Source organism: Nycticebus coucang, chromosome 11 (genome assembly GCF_027406575.1).
Source record: "Nycticebus coucang isolate mNycCou1 chromosome 11, mNycCou1.pri, whole genome shotgun sequence".
In the NCBI taxonomy this organism is placed as follows: domain Eukaryota; kingdom Metazoa; phylum Chordata; class Mammalia; order Primates; family Lorisidae; genus Nycticebus; species Nycticebus coucang.
Genome location: NC_069790.1, coordinates 108,192,375 through 108,215,148, shown reverse-complemented (window position 1 = coordinate 108,215,148; position 22,774 = coordinate 108,192,375). Strand labels below are relative to the sequence as shown.

Sequence of the window (22,774 nt, the reverse complement as noted above, 5' to 3'; positions counted from 1 at the left end):
TAACTATTTGTGGAATGGTAACTATTCCACAAATTTGTGAGCTCACTATTCCTCTATCTTTTAAAACATCCAGTCCAATCTTGCTGCCAGCTGGTTCAATTTCAGGGTCATGACATCTCTCACCATTGTCTCCTTCCAGCTGGACTTGTGGGCATTCATGGTGAAGGCCTACGAGCATCTTCTTTTTTTTTTTTTTTTTTTTTTTTTTTTAATTTTTTTATTAAATCATAAGTGTATACAATGATATGATTATGGGGCATCATACACTCACTTCATAAACCATTTGACACATTTTTATCCCAGTGGTTAACATAGCCTTTCCGGCGTTATCTCAGTTACTGTGCCAAAACATTTATATTCTACATTTACCAAGTTTCGCAAATACCCCTGTAATATGCACCACAGGTGTGATCCCACCGATTCCCCTCCCTCTACCCACCCCCCTTTTCCCACTTCCCCCTATTGTTAAGTTGTAGCTGGGTTATAGCTTTCATGTGAGAGTCCCAAATTAGTTTCATAGTAGGGCTGTGTACATTGGGTATTTTTTCTTCCATTCTTGGGATACTTTACTAAGAAGAATATGTTCCAGCTCCATCCATGTAAACATGAAAGAGGTAAAGTCTCCATCTTTCTTTAAGGCTGCATAGTATTCCATGGTATACATATACCACAATTTATTAATCCATTCGTGGATCGATGGGCACTTCGGCTTTTTCCATGACTTAGCAATTATGAATTGGGCTGCAATAAACATTCTGGTACAAATATCTTTGTTATGTTGTTGCACTGCCCCTGAGCTCCCCCCACGCCAGTCTTGTCCTGTAGTCCTGCTTTGGTTTCATGGACTGACTCAAGGCCCTGAATAGCCCTGGTTCATTTCTTTTCCTGACACAGAATGTGAATCTTCAGATGATTCTTTGGGAGACTCAAGTCCTATAAGGATATTGATTTCAAGAGCCATGTTTTACCAAGTACTGTACCATAGCTTCACACACTATTTTTCTAGAACCCAGTCCTGACTTCTTTGCATTTACCCAAGACATTATTTAAGAGCCTGTTTAAACAACATTAAAAATGGGTTATGAATGAGAATTTCAGCTTAAGGGATGGGAGGAAGAATTAAAACCTAATTAATGAATAAACTTTATATCATATTCAGAATGGGATTTTGAAATAGAAGCTTCATCTGGACAAGAAAGTGCACAGCAATTGGCTTACAGTTCCTCAGGGCTGAAGCAGTTCAGGGAGAAACCAAAGTCCCATGAAGGGAATTTGAGGTGCAGCTGTGTCTCTATGCTCTTTGAAAAACTCTTCTCCAAAGCCTCAAGGTTCCCCCTTACTGGTTGAGAGACCCACTGTACTGTTTAGGCCTGTGGGGCCTGGTTCCTCTGCATTAGATCAGCAAAGGCCCACTCATTCCTTCCAGGCTCCTCCAGGCCTCACTGTCTCTAAAAACCTTCCTGAACTCACCCCAGACTCCCAAGGGATAGTTAAGACCCTTCTCTCATGTCTTTGTATGATGCCCCAATATCCTCTGTGGTATTGTCAGCTTATTTTTCAGTTTCCTGTCCTAGGCTGTGATCTTCTTGAGGGGAGGTACTGCACCATATTTAATTCTGTGTCTCTGCTGTCTAGACTTGACCTTGGCTGAAGTCTACAATGCACTTGACAAATATTCATAAGAATGAATGCATGAAGAAATAAAAGAAAAATTAAGTTCAGTTGAAATAGCGGATAAATTTTTATGCTTTTCAAATTATACTGCTGGGATTAAACACCTGCCCTTAGGCCCTAAGCCTACTCTGATGATCGCACAATTTTGAGTCAGTTGGAGTAAATAATATAAAAAAATGAATTTTAATGTAATGCCAATGTTCAGTTCGTGTTTCTATCACCTATTTGTTGAGAAAGAGAGAAGTGGCATTGCTCCCACACAGGTGGCTGTCACCTCATCTTGGACTTGGTGTGTGTGGTAGAATTTAGGTCTTCACTAGCCTTTTAATGAGTGATGCCTTTGACCCAGGGCCCACTGTGATTCTAGGACCAGGACAAAGTCTCCGGCAAAAGAATCAGAATATTAATTCTTCAGAGCTGATTCTCAGGCAGAGAAGCAGAAAACAGAACTGTGGTATTTCTTTGACGTCTGTCCTTTCACAGGGGTAGGGACAGGGATGAGGAGTGAGGACAGATTCTCTGTTGAAGCTTAAAGGTTTTATGTTGGATGCAAGCGGAATTTTCATACCGAAGCATTGTGGTTAGTAACACCAACATTTTCTGTCTCCACTTTGGAAGTAACCATCCATCATATTTGGGGGTCTCATGGGGAATCCTTCCCTTTGACCTGAATGTTACCACTCAGTGTCCTCAGAGGGGGTTGCTACGTGGACCTTGGGGTGGATAAAGTAGCATTTCTGACTTCAGGCCCTGACTGTGTTCCTTATGAACTTTGCTTGATGACCTGATCATTCTAAAACTCAGTTTTCCCATTTAAAAAATGGGATGGGATTATGGCAAAGATGAATGGAGGGGGTATCATGCAAAGTACTTAGTCAAATGCCCAGAGTCAATGCAAAACAAAAAGGAGGGAGGGGTGGGGTAAAGAAGAGCAGAGAGAGGGAAGGAGAGAGGGGGGTGGGGCCTTGGTGTGTGCCATACCTTCTGGGGGTGAGACACGATTGCAAGAGGGACTTTACCTAAAAAATGCAATCAGTGTACCCTGGCTTATTGTACCCTCAATGAATCCCTAACAATAACAAACAAACAAACAAACAATAAAAAACACAAACCAAATCCAGTTAATGCTGTTATAGTTTTAAGTTTTCTTATAGTTAGAAGGGATCTATTTTGGGCCCTGGATGCCTGAATAACATTACTATAAGGGCCGCTAAAAGTTGGAATAGGGCTAGAGACGTATTGTGCATAAATAGTGCTCTGCCTGTGAATGCCTGTGGTCTAGTAGCATGGACCTATATAAGAAACACGTAGGAAGGCTCAGTGCAATTTTTCATTAAACCCCAGGGGCAGTGAATGCTCTCTTTGCCATCAGTATTGAGTAAGACATTCTCTAGAGTTCCCCAGTTGCTTCCCATTAGTCCTAAGCTCACTGGGACTTAGAACTGATCCCCACATTGACTCAAGGAGAGAGCATGGGGAGAAAAATGGCTGCCATCTTGCCTGGGCTCAGGGCTGCCACCCAGAACTGAAGCCAGGTCATTTCTCTGAGTCCCTGAATACATTACAGATCTTGCTTAGTTTCTTTGCTCACAAGCTGAGTTCTGGATAAGAAACCAAAAACAAAGTTACTTTTTTGAAATGCATGGCAGGAAACTCTAACTCCTGCAGAGAGTTGGTGCCATGAGCAAAGTAAGTTGACAGAGCTGGATGCTTCCTGCTATCTGGGGCAGGAAGGCAAGAAACAGTCCTGCTTTACAATAATTACAGGCAACAGGGCTAGGAAGAAAGTAGGGCCTCTCTGGACATAATCTGCTCTCAATATGGTGTGCTGAGCCACCAAGAGTGTGCACAGAATCTTGACCAGCTCTCACTGTGTGTCAGCAATCAGCTACTCAATGGCTATGCATTTTTAACATGAGTTTTAATTTGGAATATATACTTCTTTAATATATACTTATTTAATATATTTTTATATTAAAACGTGGAAAGATCAGAAAATTTGATAAAAAATTCTACATTAAAGAAACTGCTCTATTAAATGACTGGGACACTTTTTCTTCTATTTAATGTCTAATCGAAGACTAGAAAAGCTTTTGGACAATTCAGGTCAATACCTAGCTGAGTGCAGAAAAAGAAAATCAAAAGTGTATTTACTCAGTTAATGAATATAGACTTGGAGATTAGTTCAATCAAAATTTAATCAAAATTTAGATTAACACAAATCTCAGGATTGTAGAAAATTCACATTTAGAAACAATAATGTTTTATATTTAAGAATTCCATGGCCTTTTAAAGTTGCACATGCACCTCTGTTTTATCCATTCCTGCTCCTCAATCCTTGACTTAGGTACTTCATATCGGAGCTCAGTAGCTGAGCTGCGGTGACAGTTCTTTGATCTCTGCAGTATGAGCTACTTCTGCCGTGAGGACCCTGGGAGGCAGATTCCGAGCATGCTTGTGACGGTATCTGTGGGTGCAGACAGCAAACAGTTCCTGCAAATGTCTCCCTGGTCCTGCCTGCCACTGGAAAGCTTCTGGTCTCATGGGTATCCCACTGACCTAACTTCTCAGCTCTCGCAGACATATTCTGTTTGCATCTCCGGCTTCTCTACGCTGCTTGAGCTCCAGGAGGCCGACCTTCATGGGAAACAACAGACTCCTTTGTCATCTGGCTCCTGCTTGGCTTTGGGCAAGAGCGACACTACCCGTAGCTTAAGTGCTGGGAAAGAGGGTGTCTGGGCTGCTCCTTGCCCTCCCTCCCCGCCCGCTTTTGTGTGTTTGTAGAGGTTGTTTTTGCTCAGGCTGCTCTTTCATCCTTTCTCCCTTCCTCTCAATCACCCCTTCTATCTCTTACCTCAGAACTAAAGATGGTAAAACCTTTTGATTGTTGCTTATTTCAAGATGCTTCCACTCCCTCCTTGGGGTTCCTAAACTCTCTTCATATGTTTTTCAATAATGCATTTGTTAAACTCTCCCCAAGAAATCCCTTTGAGGATGCCACCTGCTTCTTGTTGAGCTACTTCTCTCTGTGATGCTGACGGGAGCGCCACTCACCAAGTCTTCGGTATCCACTGTGGTTCTCCCACCTCCACCTGGGCCAGGCTCTGTGTCCCTTCATGCACGACACCGCTCCCAAACCAAGCCCAACCATGCTCAGCTGATGGAAGGGATGGTATCAGTTCTTTGGGAAAAATGATTCTGCTCTGTTTTATAACATACAAATTTTTTAAAAATCTTTTATTCAACATTATCTTATCTACCTGTGTCAATAGAAGCTTCTTTGGGCAAAGTCTCTTGCTTTCAATTCTATGTATTTCCCTGTGGCATCCACCTCTTGGTCATGAACACAGGAAAGTGTATTTGGTGATTTAAATTACCTCTGACTTAGAATGTTTTTTGAGTTTTTTTTACAGCCAAGTAAGCATAAACTAGTTCAACCTTCCACACTGTATAACTACCCCCTCAGACTACGACAAGGACAAGTGCAGCTGAATGAAGTCTACTGAGGCCATCTGAACTGCCTTGATTTTCAGGTTCTGACGGAGGATGCTGGGATGCTCAGAAAAATAATCATGCCTCTGTGTTTGGCTAGTGTACAGTTCTGGGCTAAGTGGTGGGGTGACTGGTATTGCTAAACCAGAAACTGCACAGAGTCCCTTTTGTTTCAACTAGCCTCAACTGATGCAGCTGAAATCAGAGTCCTACTCACCAACCTCTGTGGCCACAGAAGTACTCGAACAATTGACCACAATATAAATGGGGTGAAGAGTTGATTTTGCCTCCATAGTGTTTTAATGGATTTTATAGGAGACTATTCATTGGAAAGGCAAGTAATATCAGTGATCTCCTGGTGTGTGACAATTTGTTTCGGACATGTGAGCTCCAAGACCAAATTGTCTCCACTCTTTAACATGCTTCTACTCTAAATTCTCTTTCCTTTAACTCTCTTCTTACTTAATCAACTTTCTCTGTTTACAGTAGTATTCTAATATTTCTGTTTGAATCTTTGTTGATTTTAGAATCTCCCCAGCACTATGGTTATTTAAATCTTTTTATGTCTCACAATTTTTCTTGATTGCTTATAGATTATTTATTAAGTTATTATAACAAATGATAATAGTAGTAATAGGGTTTACTGTTTATCAAGTGATTTCACAAGTATTTATTTGACCGGCCATAATACTATGAAATAGAGGGGATGGATTCTTTTTCCATTTATGCCTGAAGAGATGGAGATTCCACAAGAGCTCACAATTTATTCTTGATCTTTCATGAAGTCTGTAAGGACTGTGGGACCAGAGGAATCACGTTTTCCTGTTAAAATCTCCTGCCCCTCATGATATCATGCAGCCTCAGCTTTTGAATCTTGTTCCCTAGTCACTCAAGGCACAAGTGACCCTTCAAACAAAAAAGAAAAGTTTGGGGGGTAGAAACTCAAGACAGCTTCTAGTTCACTTGCTAGGGTTAAGTCCCTTCATCAGTTTGCCCCACTGCTTCTTGGAGAGAAAAGCTCCGTTTAGTGTGGTTATTGGCACGAATGAAGTGGAAAAAACTAGTATCGAGAAGTGCTGGCCAGTATAAATATACTGTGCGCCACGTATGTAATCTTAGCTTTTCTATAACCACACGAGAAAAAGTAAAAATAAATATATAAAATTAATTGTAATAATATATCAAACTTAATCCAATGTATATAAAGTAGTATTATTTCACTATGTAAGCAATATAAAAATACAAATGAGATACTTTACATTTGTGTTTTCTCTTCATACTCTCTTTGAAACCCAGTGTGCATTTTAGGCTTGCGGTACATCACAATTCAGACGAGACACAGCTCGGGTGTTCCTTGTCATGTGGGACTAGTGGCTATTTTATTGCAGAATGAGGCTCTGAGCGTTGCCAGACAGCAAGTGGTAACACACACCCAGCTCACATCCTTGCCCTTGCTATAGCATCAGAGCTGCCTGGTGCCCACTTTGAAATATCAGATATACAGACAAAGGATTCCTGTGAAAGTCCAAATCCCACAAAGGCCAAGACGAAGCCTGCATTTCTCATTGCTGTGTTTGTAACAGCTAATTCGATGAATGAAATAACTGTATTTGAGATATTTTTACACTCTTTTTGGTTCTAAGGTCTTCAAAACTTAATGTATGTTTCTCACTTACAGCACATCTCAGTTCTGTCTACTCTCATTTCCTTTGATCAATAACCACAGTGCCTGGTGTTTGCTGTGCTAGATAGGAGAGGTCTAGATTGCTGAGACATGAGACTGACTCTGTTACCAACATAAACCACCAAATAGATGGCCCAGAGCAACTGACTTTATTGTTTTTTTATTATTTCCTCAGCTCTCTGAGAACTTGATTTCTGATTTTAAATTCTATAGATCACCTTATAAAAAAAGGAAACGGCAGAGAGATCGGCATCCATGCCTAATCCCAAGCTTACTTGATAAAAACAGTGACCTTTATTATGACTACAAATGATTTGGCTAGTGTAATGGCACACATTTTTATTTACCTTCCTCAACTTCCTGCAAATGTACAATGTGTAACGGCAGAAGGTCACAAAACTGGAAGCCCTGAGTGGACAAGTTCAAGACACAGGAGATACAGGGATTTTCAGTAACTGCAACTTGACCTGCTTTCCGGTGGCTGAGGTAGATGACAAAGAAATTTGCTAACAGGCCAAGTGCTTTTGGTGGGGCATGAGATATCCTGGTAGGGAGCCAGTGATCCTAACTTTGGTTCTGATTAGATATTGGACTGCCAAACAAATAGCCAGAGTCCAAATTTTAAAAGGAAACTTAAAGTTTAGGACTTAGACTATTGTACATCATGATGCAAATTGTGCTTTGCACAAAGGTATCCAAATCAGGGGGAGAATGAGGAGACAAATGTACACTCACTGTAACCTGCTGTGTCTACCTGAAGGAAGAGGTACCTTCTTAAATTTCATGCAAGGATACTTTATGAGCCCGTAACAGCCATTTTCAGGACCTACCAAGACTGTGTTCAGCACTCAAACTTATGGCTAGAAGGAAGAACTTCCTTTAACTAAGCTGCAAAAAATGATGACAACAACTTAAGAAATCAATTTGCAGCTAGTCTACAAGATGGAAGCACTTACGTATCTGAATTTTGCTGTGAATCTAAAACTGTTCTAAAAAAAAAAAGGCCTTCTTTTTTTAAAAAGAAAGTAAAGTCAGGACATGAGTTTGCCATCTTTGTAATACTATGTATGGGAGAATCAGCCAAAGCTTTACTTCCCAAGATAAAATAGTTCTGTCTTCCTCAGCACTACACTAGTAATTCCACTCTAATTACTAGCATTTCAAGTATGCTGGCCCAGAAACTCTATCAATTGAATGATGAGTGGTTTCCAGAGTTATTTCGGGATGCTTGCTTTCTGATCCTCTCTCAGGATACTGTGCTACCCGGAGGTGGGAGAATGCCTGCTCCATGTCAGCACACACTAGTCTCCCGCACCTATTTCTACTCCCATGAGTCAGGAGGTAGGAGCTGGTTCCACTCCATCTATTTAGGGACTCTACTTCTGCTGTCTGATGTCTCAACTTGAACGTTAAGCAGCCTTAGGCCTAAACAAAGTGCGGTGTTCAACTCTGCCACAAGGCCCAGTTTATGTTAACCCACCTAGAAGTCCAGGCCTGGGGCTGGCACGGTGGCTCACACCTGTACTCTTAGCACTCTGGGAGGCTGAGCAGGCAGGATTACTTGAAGTTAGGAGTTACAGACCAGCCTGAGCAAGACCCAACATTAAGTTAAAAAACACATGTATCTTTAAATAAAATTAAATAAATGCATATGATAATCGGAGGGTGTGCTAGTTTCATTGAGTATCCCTAGAATGTGGTCAGACATCCTTTAAAGCACAAGCAATAATCACAAATAATCACCCAGTAAGAGAACTGGGTGGTCTAGGCATGGTCCGTGTCACCTGGGACCTGAGCGACAAAACTGAGATCAAATATGTGCGGAGCTCCCAAGTTACTCTCATTATTCTAGGAAATATTTGGCTGGGAAGGTAAGACAGTAATACCAGTACATAACTTCGTTGTGTCATAAAATTCCCGAACGCTAATATATACAAACAATTAACTCATCTAAGCAAATTGTTCTTCTATTAGAACATTGATTGCTTACCTGGGTAAACAGCTTGCTTATTAAACGGCAGTCCACTTATCAAGACTTTTACCTCATGAAACTAATATGAACTTTACTGAGTCCCAATCAATACCCTACCACAAAATAGTCACCTCATTTCCCTTGTGACCTGACCCCAGAGCCCTGTAAATATTCTCCCCAACCCACTCCTTCAGAGAGACCCTGTGATGTTAAGGAAAGACTTTCCTTACTGCAGTGGTTCAGTAAGACTAGCTTTGCTTAGTCCAAGCACTCTTCTGGTCAGTCTTTTAGGAACAAATCAACAGGGGATAGTAACTATCATATGCAGTTTTTATAGCTGGAGAAAAATCTTTATTAAAGAAAATAAGTCATCTAATAGACGAACCTGGCTTCAGAATGAACCACACTTACAAATAGTTTGAGATTCTGTACAATGTAAGGCTTTTCTTTTCTTTCTCACACAGAATATCAGATCTTTTGTTGTCATCAAATAACCAGTGAGAGCTCAAACTGAGGCAGAGATCATCATGTATCTGTCAGACTTCAGTTCAATAGAACACTTTGCAATAATCACTATAGGCAATATCATTTACATTGTCATGAAAACCTTAAAGTTTTAGTTCTTTATGAAGGAGTGTCATATATTGTATTTATTTTATGTGTCCATAAGGTCTTGTACATTAAACAAAACTAAATAAATTCTGCTTGATGAATCAGGAGCTTAAGGACCAACTTAAGGTCATTCTCCTTTCTAAACTTCTCAGGAAAATGTATACAATGTCTTGTTTGTACTTAGATCACATCCTGAGTAATGCTTAGCATAAAGGAACTCTGTGTCATACCAACAATAGGTGATAAGCTTTAAATATACATAGCAAGCAGGTTTGAACCACTTAAGTTACTTTTTACAAGTCTTCTGGAAACAGCAGTTATTTGCAAGAAGTGCTAATTAGTGGAGGTAACATTTAATTGGCTTATAAATTGTGTATGTGAAATGCCAAGAAGGCCTCAGAAAAAGAGTTACTGGACAAGTGCCAAACATTACATCATTTGGGGAGCAAGACTCACTCATTCACCATACTACTTTGTAAACATACCACCAAAACGAGATTTCAACCTATGGAATGGGATAGCTGATGATTTCCTATCATGAAACATAAATGAGAGGCATTATATAATAAATAGGATAATTAATTAGGACTCATTAGGACTCAAATCCAGTTAACTTCTTATCTAGCGTCACGATTAACTAACTATGTGGTTTGGAGTAAGCTATGCAGTCTATTAAATCTTCAATTTCATAGTCTATTAACTGCAAGTTAACGATTCCTGCCATGTTTATCTCATGGTGATTTGGGAGGAATTGACCAAAATAGAAATCATACGATTTGGGGGTTGAAAAGTAGTTAAGACTTATTTAGTCCAACTAAGTATGGAAGTGTGCTTAAAAGAAGAAAGTTTAGCAAACCCATATATATTATATTCTAAGTCATTCTGAAACTCTTCTTCCGAATATTATGTGCCTTGTTTTTCCAAGAGAGTTGCTTATCTCTACATTTGCATCGCCCAGCTTGGTACCCATTATTTAGAATGAATTCACGCCATAATATTTTTTTTTCTCATTTTAAACAAACAATTATCAGAAAAAATAAATGCTGTGCCCTTGAAGAATAGATTGGCTCACTTTCCTCCAGATTTGCTTTTTGTGTGTTAATTTGGTTTGCATAGTCATAAATTGGACAGGATATTCTCATTCCACCCCTCTGAGGCGTTAAGACAATTGAGGTGAAAATAGAATTTGCTCGTAGGAAAAGATCCCTTTCTGGAAGCCGGTGACGTGAGTTGCTAGGGAGGTTTTCTAGAAGTGTAATGAAACAGGCAGGCTGTCAGTGTGCCAGAGGAAGCAAGTAACTCTGCATAATGGGGTTTTTTAGAGAGCTGAAGTTTACGCCTGTATGCCCTAATTTTTTTCAACTAATAAACTTGGTAGTTGTGGCCTTGTGAAAGGTTTTCTGCATACTTTCCTACATAGTGATCACATAAGGCCATATAAACATAAGTCAACAATCTTAGTTATCTTGGTGCACATCAGAACTGTGAAGTCTGTGGGTGCTCTTATAAGGGTAAACTGAGTTATTGAGAGCTGTTTGACTCTACCCTAAATGACTCTAAACTAGGTGCATATGGGTTAAAAATAATTTCCCCATATTTTCCTTCATTTTCATGCTAATAAAAATAACTTGGCTATGGGCGGCGCCTGTGGCTCAGTCGGTAAGGCGCGGGCCCCATATACCGAGGGTGGCGGGTTCAAACCCGGCCCCGGCTGAACTGCAAACCAAAAAATAGCTGGGCGTTGTGGCGGGCGCCTGTAGTCCCAGCTACTTGGGAGGCTGAGGCAAGAGAATCGCTTCAGCCTAGGAGTTGGAGGTTGCTGTGAGCTGTGTGATGCCATGGCACTCTACCGAGGGTGATAAAGTGAGACTCTGTCTCTACAAAAAAAAAAAAAAATAACTTGGCTATAACACTTATTTTTCTTACATCTAATTTCCTGCACACTTGAAAACCTGATAGCCAAGGCTGCAGAATTATACAAAAAATCAAGAGATAATGGCTAATATTCTAAGGATCACAACCGTATGATATTGTTTGATTGGTTTCAGCTGGTCAGTCTTTTTAATTTCATTCATCTATTCATTCACTGTTTCCCCAGTGACGAGGCACTTTACTGGACATAGAGGTAGAAAGATTATATAAGGATACAGTTTTTAAGATACATGAAGTTGCTGGATTTATACTCTAATAAAAAAGATGTATAATCGTGTGGTCTTAAGGAAATAATATGATCTGGTTAGCAACTACTTTAAATTCAGTTAAAATTTGCAACTGCAAAGTAATATAGTCTCTAATCTACTGGAGTGTTATTCCCTGCTGTCATAATTACGTCAGACACATTATAATCAGAGTTAATTCTGTATCCTATTGTCTATGTATGACTTGCCAAGAATTCAACCTCATTTCTCTCTGAGAAAAATTAAGTGGAACTTACAGTGAATAGATTCTAGCTCAGTATAAGGAAGAATTTTCTAATAATTTGAGCTTCTCAAAGATGGAATTTTCTCATATTTCTATGACCTTTGTTTAACCTATCTTTACCATTTGTATATGTTAAGCTTGTGATCAAGTAGACCCTTGACTGTGTCCTGCAAAACAGTATGAAATAAGTTGTCTCCTATTACTTATTTCGGTTATTGATTTAAATTCATTCAAATGCAAGATTTTTACAGTTACCATTGTAAAATGCTCATTATGTCAAGTCAATATTGTATTCTGTGAAAATATAATTAATTTTGATTCTATCACCAATGTAATTTCACATTTATCCCAATTTTAAGTAGCCTGTACATTGAATTAGAATCCTTTTGATGTTTTTATTCCAATTATTAATAAAGTCTTTAATAGAACTGATTAAGGAGGGAATTGTCTGGTAATTTCTTGCCGATGTTGCTCCAAGTTGACGTCTCTGAAATGAAGCTATCTGACAGAGTATTCACCTCATAATTTTCTAACTCAAACTTCACTATCTTAGCAATATATTTCAGGATATTTGTCAAATAATTTCCTGAACCCAAGATAATCTGTGGCAGTAAAATCACCATTATTTGACGTTTTGTCACGGAACTAAATAGAGTTTATTTGGTATGACCTAACAGTTTTGATCTCTTAGTTTCTCTTGATATATTTCTGTGATAGTTTTAGTTCTTAGGCTAATTAATTCTAGAAAGGAGGGAGATCAGTGAGTTGGGGAATTTGCTCCCAAAGAAAGGAAAGAAAACCAAATTGAACAACCTGCTTCTTTGTGCAGAACTTCAGGGTTCTCTGAAGGGGCAAGAAGCCATTGTCACATGCCACTGTGAGCTCTGATGCTCACATTCATGTTCTTCTATGTCCAGTGGATCACTAGCTGAAAGGAGATTGGGTGGGACTGTATGTATGACAGAGGAGGAGGGAAATGAGGTCTGGTTGATCATATAAGTAGAAAAAGAAAGTCGACTTTTAGAGGACGGGGTGAGGGATCGGAATCGCCATCCTGATTTCCATGTTTTTAATTTCTAATAAATTACCTTTCTTTCAGTGTAATTTTTAACAATAAACTTTTCACCATTGTTAAAAGTCTGGTGAGGAATGCAAAGAATGTGGCAACAAAATGGATGGGATGAAGGTAGCCTGACCAAATTACAAGGCCACTTGATGTTTTAAACTAACCTGATGTAATAAAGTGTGGTTTCCGAAGATGTCAGTAGGTCCCTAATGAAGTAAGTTTGCCAGCCTTCTAACAAGATTTTCCTCTTTCCCAAAGCAACACTGTGCATAATCAATTAAGCCTTTCCTTGATTTCTTGTTTTTTTTTTTTTTTTCTTCTTCTTCTTCTCTTTTTTTTTTGGTTCTTCTTTATTTTTTTACTCAATGAGCTCAGCCCTAAATGAAAGCTGGAGTTGTATGAACTGAATTGGCTGGAAATAGTAGCTGAAAGGCGTGCAAATCAAAGCTGGCAAGTTCAGTTCTTCCGTTCTTGCAGGAGAGGCTAAGTTCAATCCAAATGGCTTCCTGGGCAATTGTTTGATTATTCTGGTTTTTTTTTTCCTGGTATGGAACCAGGCATTAATAACACGGGCTTTGCCAGCTAAACCAAGAAAATACACATCTCATCTTTACCATGCAGTGCTTTGGTACCCGTCTGCACACTTTCCAGCAGTGTGGGAACTGTGTGGGATGGGATTTTACACCATCCGTGGGGTGCAGTGGGGGTGAAGGGACCTTTGATACTTCCTGTTGTGCTCTAGCGTAGAGTAGGGCCCAAACTACACACAAGGGAGAAATGAGGAGCTCTGTAAGTCAAGTAGCCTCATCTACTCTGGTACTTATGCTAAGGAGAAGGACTTCTAATTTTTTCTCCAGGAGATATAAACTTCTCCATCCACACACAAACATTTGTGGGGCAAGAGTTGTTTGTAATTTTGCTTTTGAAAATTATTTCTCTTCCAGTGATTTTATTTCTGGAGTATCACTAATGTATGGAAGGATTCTTTCCAAATGAGACAATGTAATCTATAGACGACTTTCAAATACAGTGGCTTTTTAAAAAATATATATTTTTATTATTTATTTATTTTTATTAAGTCTTTTCTACATAGATCATAAATACATTTATGCCATTTTGAATGTGTTGATTATTTGTACAAATTGGAGTGCTTACATCATACTAATCAACATAGCTTTCACCTCATTTACCCTAAATGTTATTAAATATTGTTATTTATGAAATTGACATGATACTTTGTTAGATAGCCATTATCAAACACTAATTTCAATTGCTTCTATTTTGTTGGTTTAGTCATATCTCTTTTTTTCCATATCTCAGAGATCGTTAAAGGCCTCCAAAAGGACTGTGGTACTAGACACTCTCACAATAATGGCAACTGATAAAATGGCGATGAATGAGAGACATTGGTCCCTGACCCTGCTCTGCTTCTCTGCTACCACTTGTCCACATGTCCCCCCACATTTTCTAAAGCAGGATAATAACTTATCAGTCACGCATTTACAGTTTATACATGTAAATATTATACTACAATAAAAAAAACTCTTTGCACTCCGTATACATATTAGTAAAAGATAGGACCTTAAATTCATGCTACACATTTCAATTTGTTGAGGTTTTACATAATTCATACTCTTCCGTGGATGTATATAGCATCTCTAAAAAAAAGTGATATCTCTCTTCTACCACATAAATGAAATTATGTGGCAGAGAGTTAAATATAGACCCTCTGAATGTTACAATCACATGTATTCTTTCTTCACATCAGTTTCTAGAAAGTTTAGAGCCAAACGTAGGGTAAATCCTTAGGAAATATAGTATTTAAATATGTAACAGTCATCTTAGTTCTTAGTCTTATTGTTTAACTTCGTGATTAAGAGCACTGGTCTACGTTAGTACTAAACAGGTCTTAGGTTCAAACCGTGCTTCTGACACTGTGTGACCTTGGACAACTCATCTCAATTCTCTTGTATTTTTCTCCCTTGAAAAATTGAAATAATATTAGCTGCCTTCTAAAGTTGTTGTGAAGTACCCTGTTTCCCTGAAAATAAGACATCCTCTGAAAATAAGACCTACTTACAGGAAAGATAAGATGTCCCCTGAAAATAAGCCTTAGCGCATCTTTGGGAGCACACCTTAAAATAAGACACTGTCTTATTTTTGGGGAAACAGGGTAAAAGTTAGATAACGTTCATAAGACAGGCAAAGCCTTTCATACGTGATGGTTACTGTATGTCCCTACTACTCTAATATTCTCTTGGTATTTTTTTTTAATTTTTACTTTTTAACCTTTCTAGAGCCTATACATGTACATCTTTAAAAGCTACCCTAAACAGTTATTGGAAGAAGTTAAACTATAAATAAAGTAAATAAGTAATGGAATAAATAATTACCAAATATTTATTTACTTATTTATTTTTTTGCCTTTTAATGGCATAATTTATTTCCTTTTATGTACTTGTTAGTGTAAATACTTTTTTTTTTTTTATTGTTGGGGATTCATTGAGGGTACAATAAGCCAGGTTACACTGATTGCAATTATTAGGTAAAGTCCCTCTTGCAATCATGTCTTGCCCCCATAAAGTGTGACACACACCAAGGCCCCACCCACCCCCCTCCGTCCCTCTTTCTGCTTCCCCCACCCATAACCTTAATTGTCATTAATTGTCCTCATATCAAAATTGAGTACATAGGATTCATGCTTCTCCATTCTTGTGATGCTTTACTAAGAATAATGTCTTCCACTTCCATCCAGGTTAATACGAAGGATGTAAAGTCTCCATTTTTTTAATGGCTGAATAGTATTCCATGGTATACATATACCACAGCTTGTTAATCCATTCCTGGGTTGGTGGGCATTTAGGCTGTTTCCACATTTTGGTGATTGTAAATTGAGCTGCAATAAACAGTCTAGTACAAGTGTCCTTATGATAAAAGGATTTTTTTCCTTCTGGGTAGATGCCCAGTAATGTAGTATAGAAGTATTTCTCAAACTTTCATGTATGCAAGAGTTTGCCTGGGGATCTTGACCTTATGAAAATGTAAACATTACTTCAAAAGTTCTAGGGTAGGACTTGAATTTCTTCTCTGTCTCTTTCTCTCTTTTAATTTAAATAAAATTCAAGGGGCATGAGTGGTTTTTTTGTTACATGGCTGAATTGTACAGTGGAGAAGTCTAGTGTTTGAATACAACCATCACCCAAACAGCGTATATCGTACCCAACAGGTAATTTTTCATTCTCACCCTCTTTTCCCTTCTGATCTTCAGTGTCCATTAAGTCACTCTGTATGGCCACGTATACTCATTGCTTATCTCCCACCTATAAGTGAAGACACACAGTACTTGATTCTCTGTTCCTCAGTCACTTTCATTTAGAATAATGGCCGCTAGTTCCAAACACCTTGCTGCAAAAGACATTATTTCATTCTTTTTAATGTCTGAGTAGTATTCCATGGTATCTATACCACATTTTCTTTGTCTAGTCTCTGGTTGGTGGTCACTTAGGTTGGTTTGTGAATTGTGCTGTGATAAACATACAGGTGCAGGTGTCGTTTTTATACATTTCCTTTGTTCCTTTATATAAATCCCCAGTAGTAGGATTGCTGGAGTGAATCATAGAGAGTTGCATGTCTAAGAAACACCTTGGTGATGCTGAAGCTGCTGGTGCTCAGAGTAGACAGCTATTGCCAGGATTCCAGTGACAGGTGTATGTGAGAGATTTATAAAAACACATAGTAGCCATTTCCTAGAACTTCAATCACAACCAAAAGCAATGAAATGGTATTTTATTTCTTTTTCCTTTATGAGTAAAAGCTTTTTCTTTTATGATTAAAAGCTTTGTCCCCTACACTGTATCAAGTCCCAAAGCTTTTTATTTTTTCACATGGAATATTTATGAGGCTCTTCTAATGTAATAACTTGGATGAATCACACACGATATCCTTCAGCCGGGAAACAGCCTCTAACCAATGTTACCTTAAATTAATTGATTCTGAAACAGCTATTTGATTTTTTGACTTCTAAATTTTACTAAAACTTCTGTCAGCAAGATTACTAGTGATTTTTTATTGCTAATCCTGATGGTCATCTATCTTGGTCATTTTTTTATTTGTTTTTAAATCCTGTTTGCTTGGTTTCCATGGTTTAACACCTTTGCTCGCCTGTCAGTTCTCTGGCTGCTCCCCGTAATTCACTTACTCAAACCCTAGAATTCTCACCTGCTTATCTCTTCAGTTCTTACTTTTTGTCTTCTTATTCCATGGTCTAGTGGACAATCCCAAAACCTCCTACTTATTCAAACACTATATTTGAATACTTTAATTTCTACCTGAAGGCCAAGGTTCTCTTTCAGATCCTTATCTACCACCTATTTCAATCCAGATGACCTACTTGTACTTCAGATTCAACATATCTAAACAGAACTTTGCTACCTTAATTTTAGTTACTTTAATTCATTAAGCCTTAGTTACTGGTATAAAAAGTAGAGATAGTAAAAGAACATAAATACAATAGAACTGCAAGTTGACCATCCAAAGCACTATAGCAAAAGTCAACATACAGAGTCAACATAAGGAACTAGGCTTACTGCACTTACATGTACATGTACATGTGGTGCATGTCTGCACTATGAAAATTAGTTCAGCTGAGGGAGATAGTCAATGTAGGGAGGTGACCAACTATGGAGGTTATACTGTATTTAGATTTTCTAAGAATTAAATCACATTTTTAACATATGTCAGATGCTTAGAATACTGTCATTAGGATAGATCATCTTACAAAGGTTCTTGTGAAACTTACTAAATGTAGAATATAAATGTTTTAACACAATAACTAAGAAAAAGCCAGAAAGGCTATGTTAACCAGTGTGATGAAAATATTTCAAATTGTATATAAAATCAGCGCATGGTACCCCATGATTGCATTAATGTACACAGCTATGATTTAATAAAAAAATAAAAATAAAAAAAGTATAGATCATAGCGTATATTTTTTATGAAACTGTTTATCCTAGATTTCTTCTTCAATATTCAATCAACTTCATAAGTTCCTGATACGTTTTGTTTTCCAAATATTGATCTTTTTGTCTTTTCTTCTCATCTTTTCCAATGTCAGAGTTTAAGTCTTTGTAGTGTCTCTGCTGGGCTGTGTCAAATGGCTCTCTCTCAGCCTCTAGCCTCATTAACCTTCATTTACTTGGCATATTGTCTGGTGAGTGTTCTCTCAGAAATTCACCTCTTTAGCTCAAACTTCTTCATGAATCCATATCTCTGAAAGAATAAACATCATTAAACTTTTCAGGTAATGAAAATGTTTCATTATTTGTGACAAGTAAGAAACATAAGACTAGCCTTTTCTATCTCTGCAGTTTCTTTCTTACTTTCCAACTTTTCTCATGAATGCTTCAGCAATGTCTGATTGATTTCTGAAATAGATAACACTCAATTTTACAACTTTTCCTGAAGTTTCTTCCTTCCTTCATTTAATGTACTAGTCAAGACTAAACTCCAAATGAATCTCCCTTTCTCCCCTTAAGGACTATGAACATGCTTAGATAACTTTCAAGTTCCATTTAAAAGAAAACTTTATCACAGCAATTTCTAATTTTACTGTGTCATAATTTCAATAGAAAACAGTGTCAGATTTGATCAAATATCTTTACTGTATCTGATGAGATAGTCTTGTGATTTTTTCCCCATTATTCTCTTGTGTTAATGTGGTAAAATACATCAACACTCAATTATTAAATCAACCTTGAATTCTGGGGTTAAACACCATGAGTTATAATTATATCAGCCTAAAATTCGATTTAATAACAGTTTTAGATGATTTTAATGTTTATAGTCATTAGAATATTGGTATATAATTTTCTGCAGGGATTTGTCATGTTTTGATATGTCAAGTTCATTCACACTGTGTGTTTTTCTACTCACATCAGTCATTCAGAGAGGTTTTTCTTTTTTCAAAACCTTAGATTATGATTCTGGATTGGTCTATTTCATTACTTAGTTATGTTAGTGATTTGAATTTTGTTATTTTCCAACCCATTTGATGCTATTATGTTTTTCAGATGAATATAACTATTCAAATTATACATAACCCTGTTTAATGTGTTAATTCTCTCTGACTTGAAGTCTAAATTGATTAATACTGCTATATCTACACCAGCCTTCTTATTATTACAATTTCTGTGAAATAATATCTCCCATTCTTTCATTTTTAATCTGTTAAAAATGTGTATATTTAAAATGCGTCTCTTACAGATAGCACACAGTTAGATTTTGGTTGTTTACCTACTTTGACAATCTTGCGTTCTGATTAATATGTTTACTCTATTTATATTTAATGCAATTATTCATATATTTGAGTTTAAATATACTTTCTAATATTGATTATGCTTTAAATTGTCCATTTATTGTGCTTGCTTTAAAGCCAATCATCAATTAAAAAATAACAAAATGTTTGTATTTCAAATTTTTTGCACTTTTTCCATTTTTTATAACTTTTATTCCATCCTGTGGATCTAATTTCCATGTATACATACATACATATATATATATATCTCACATGGATATATACTACATATTATATATATTACAATGTATTATACATATGCAGCCATATATGGTATAAAAGAGTATGTAATATTTTCCATTGGTCTGAATAACTTCATTCAGAATTTATGTTAAGGAATTTTGCTGACATCAAATTCTTTCAGGTTTTTTTCCCCTGAGAATGTATTTATATACCTTAAACTTTTGATATATATGAATTCTAGTTTATTATTTATTTCTTCTGTCAGATGTTATTCCACTTTCTTTAGGCTTCCATTGTCTTTATGGAAAGTAAGCAGTAATTCTTGTTGTTGCTCCACGCTACTAAATGAAATGCCTTCCCTGGTCGTACGTCCTTTTAAGGTTGTTTGTCATTTGTTTCTTTTTATTTGGTTTTAAACAGTTTGAATATGGAGTATCTATGTAAGATTTTGTTTGTATTTATCATTGTGAGTTGAAGAGTTTCTTGGTTTTGTAAATTGTTGTTTGCATCAAATTTTAAAAGTATGATGCTGCATTCCCTCTCTTCTCTACTTTTGGGATTACTAACCAGAGTATGGTAGAGTGTTTAGTATTGTCCCACAAGTCAGTGAAGTACTCATTCATTTATTGAAAACTTCTTTATTGCTTAATAGTTTTTAAAATATTAAAATATTGAAAACTTTCAATATTATTTTCAATAATAAAATATTTTTTCTTAATATTTTAAAAACTACTTTATTGCTTAATATTTTTTAAAAACTACTTTATTCATTTTTAAAAATTACTTTGTTGCTTAATATTTTAGTTTATGTAATTTCTATTGACCTATCTTCATGTTTGTACCCATTTTTCTACTGTATATTATCTTTAACCTCATAGAAGGAACATTACATATGTATTTTTCAGTTTCATTTCTTTTTTTCCTGCTGAATTTCCTCATTGCAGTGCTTCTATCTTCTCATTGAAATATCCTTCATACCTACAATATTCTTGTCAGCTTCTTCCAATATTGGTGCAAACTTGGAATCTATTTCTGTTGACTAGAGCAGGAGTGGGGAACCCATGACCTTAAAATCACATGTGGCCTTTTAGGTTCTTATGTGCAATCTTTTGAATGAATCCAAAAGAAACAAATCCCTTTATTTTTATTAATACATTTTTGTTCACTTTAATATTTTAATTTTATTTTTAAAATGAGCATATTTTAAATACCAAAGAATTAAATAAGTTTCAATAAAATAATTCTACCAGATTGGCCAGCACAGTTAGAATATTAGTAAGCCATATGGCTTCTGTGCTCATGATTTGGATAACTGTTGCTACTAATTTCATGTAGATTTTATATTTCATTTAGGTCATAAAAGAAGATTTTATTTGCTATGAAGAGTTACTCTCTTTGAGCACTCTTTCAAAATGAATGCAGGGAATAGATATATTCAACAACTTTGAAGATAAATGCCATGAACTTTGACTGAATTTGGTAAATTTAGTGTGTGTATGTGCAGATGATGCACCTTCCATAACAGGAAAACATAAAGGGTTTATTGCACAGATAAAAAAACAAGAAAGTATTAACAGATCCAAATTCTCTCATTTCTTTTCACTGTATCTTTCATCGACAAAATCTCTGTGCTAAAATAACTATTTTAAGTGATATTTTGCCACAAGTCACAAGAATTTTTAACTATATGGTGCAAGTGGAACATGGCATCAACAGTTTCATAACACATTAAAGTTGAACAATGAGGTGTTCCATGTGGATTTACCATACCATTCTAAAGTATGTTGGCTATTGCAGGGACAGGTGTTAGCCAAAACCTTACCTCTGCAAGAACAGATAGTTAAATTGTATGAAGAACAGCATCAGCAATGTGGGTTATTAAAGAAGATTTTTGTGCAAAAAAAAAAGCAGTGTTTCTTTGCGTTATCATGGCAAATAAAATGGCTTAAATATTTACAAGATGAAACTAAGTCTATGTTGCAAAAATCTAAGCATTTTGAAAAAGGCTATCTTTTTTCAAAAAACTTCTTTTTTAAAAGGAACATTTTCCCTATTTAGCAAAGGTCATTGATGACCAGGATGATAAATGTGAATCATTTGAAGAATACACACCTGTCTTAGACTTATTAATTGGAGAATACCATGAGAAAAAAGTTTACTGACTTTGAGCATCATGACATCACACTCAAATTAGCATTTCAGCTTGACTTAGTTGATAGCATCAAGGCATCTGCAGAAGTACAGATGGAATCGGTTTAGCTTTCAGTAGATGACATTGTCTGATGAAAAGAAAGATCCATCTATTATATGGAAAATTCCAGTAGAATACCCAAACCAATGGCAACCATGCCTGATGATGCTTTCTTGCTTTTCAGCCACTTATTGCTGAGTTTATATGTTCTTACCTAACCTAAATCAAGATGCTTTTAAGGTTACAAATGACTGATACTCCCCTAGAGGACCAACTGAAACTATGGACCTCCAATGCTGCAACTAAATATTCAAATACCTTTCAACCAAAAGCAGACATACCACAGTCATTAAAAGTTTATTTAACTTTAAAAATAAAAAATAGCTTTCATTTTTTTGAAATTATTAAGTACATAGTAATTAGATTTTTACAAATTACTATACATTTTTCCGTATATCTAATTGAGTTTTCTTGACTGTAGGGCCTTATTTGATTACATCTAAATTAATGCAGGCTTCAATATGAGAAAGTTACCCTTCCCTGTTCTAAAGTATCTCCTGATTATGTTCCATTTCATAATGAATGTCTACTCTTAAAGTTTTATTGGGTTTGACAAACCATAATGTTCACATATTTAATCTGGGCAGTGATAACTTTTGTAAAACCTCATGTCAATGTCTTCACAATGAAGATAATGAATATATCCATCATCTCCCACAGTTTTTGAATATATCTTTATAGTTTTCTTTAGTGCCCTACCTCATACCCCCAAATTTGAAACTTAACCACTGATTTCATTTTCTGTAGTTATATATGGCTTTGCATTTTCTAGAATTTTATAGAATTATGTAGTAGGTCAGTCTCTAAATTTTATTTTATTTATTTTTTTGAAATAGAGTTTCACTTTGTCACCCTCGGTAGAGTGCTGTGGCATCGCAGCTCACAGCAACCTCAAACTCTTGGGCTTAAGCTAGCGGTTCTCAACCTGTGGGTCACAACCCTTTTGTAACAATGAAAATACATCCTGCATATCAGATATTTACATCATGATTCATAACAGTAGCAAAATTACAGTTATGAAGTAGCAACAAAAATAATTTTATGGTTGGGGGTCACCACAACATGAG

The 22,774-nt window shown here is 36.6% G+C and overlaps 1 protein-coding gene and 1 non-coding gene across 3 annotated transcripts in view; one reads left to right on the top strand and one right to left on the bottom strand.

Annotated features, from left to right (window-relative positions):
* Positions 1 to 22,774, top strand: part of PTN (pleiotrophin) — a 116,196-nt gene that overhangs the window by 47,076 nt on the left and 46,346 nt on the right. The window lies entirely within an intron of this gene.
* LOC128560588 (small nucleolar RNA SNORD81) lies at positions 9,284 to 9,358 on the bottom strand. Its single transcript, XR_008373072.1, has one exon. It is a non-coding gene; the product is annotated as a small nucleolar RNA SNORD81 (small nucleolar RNA).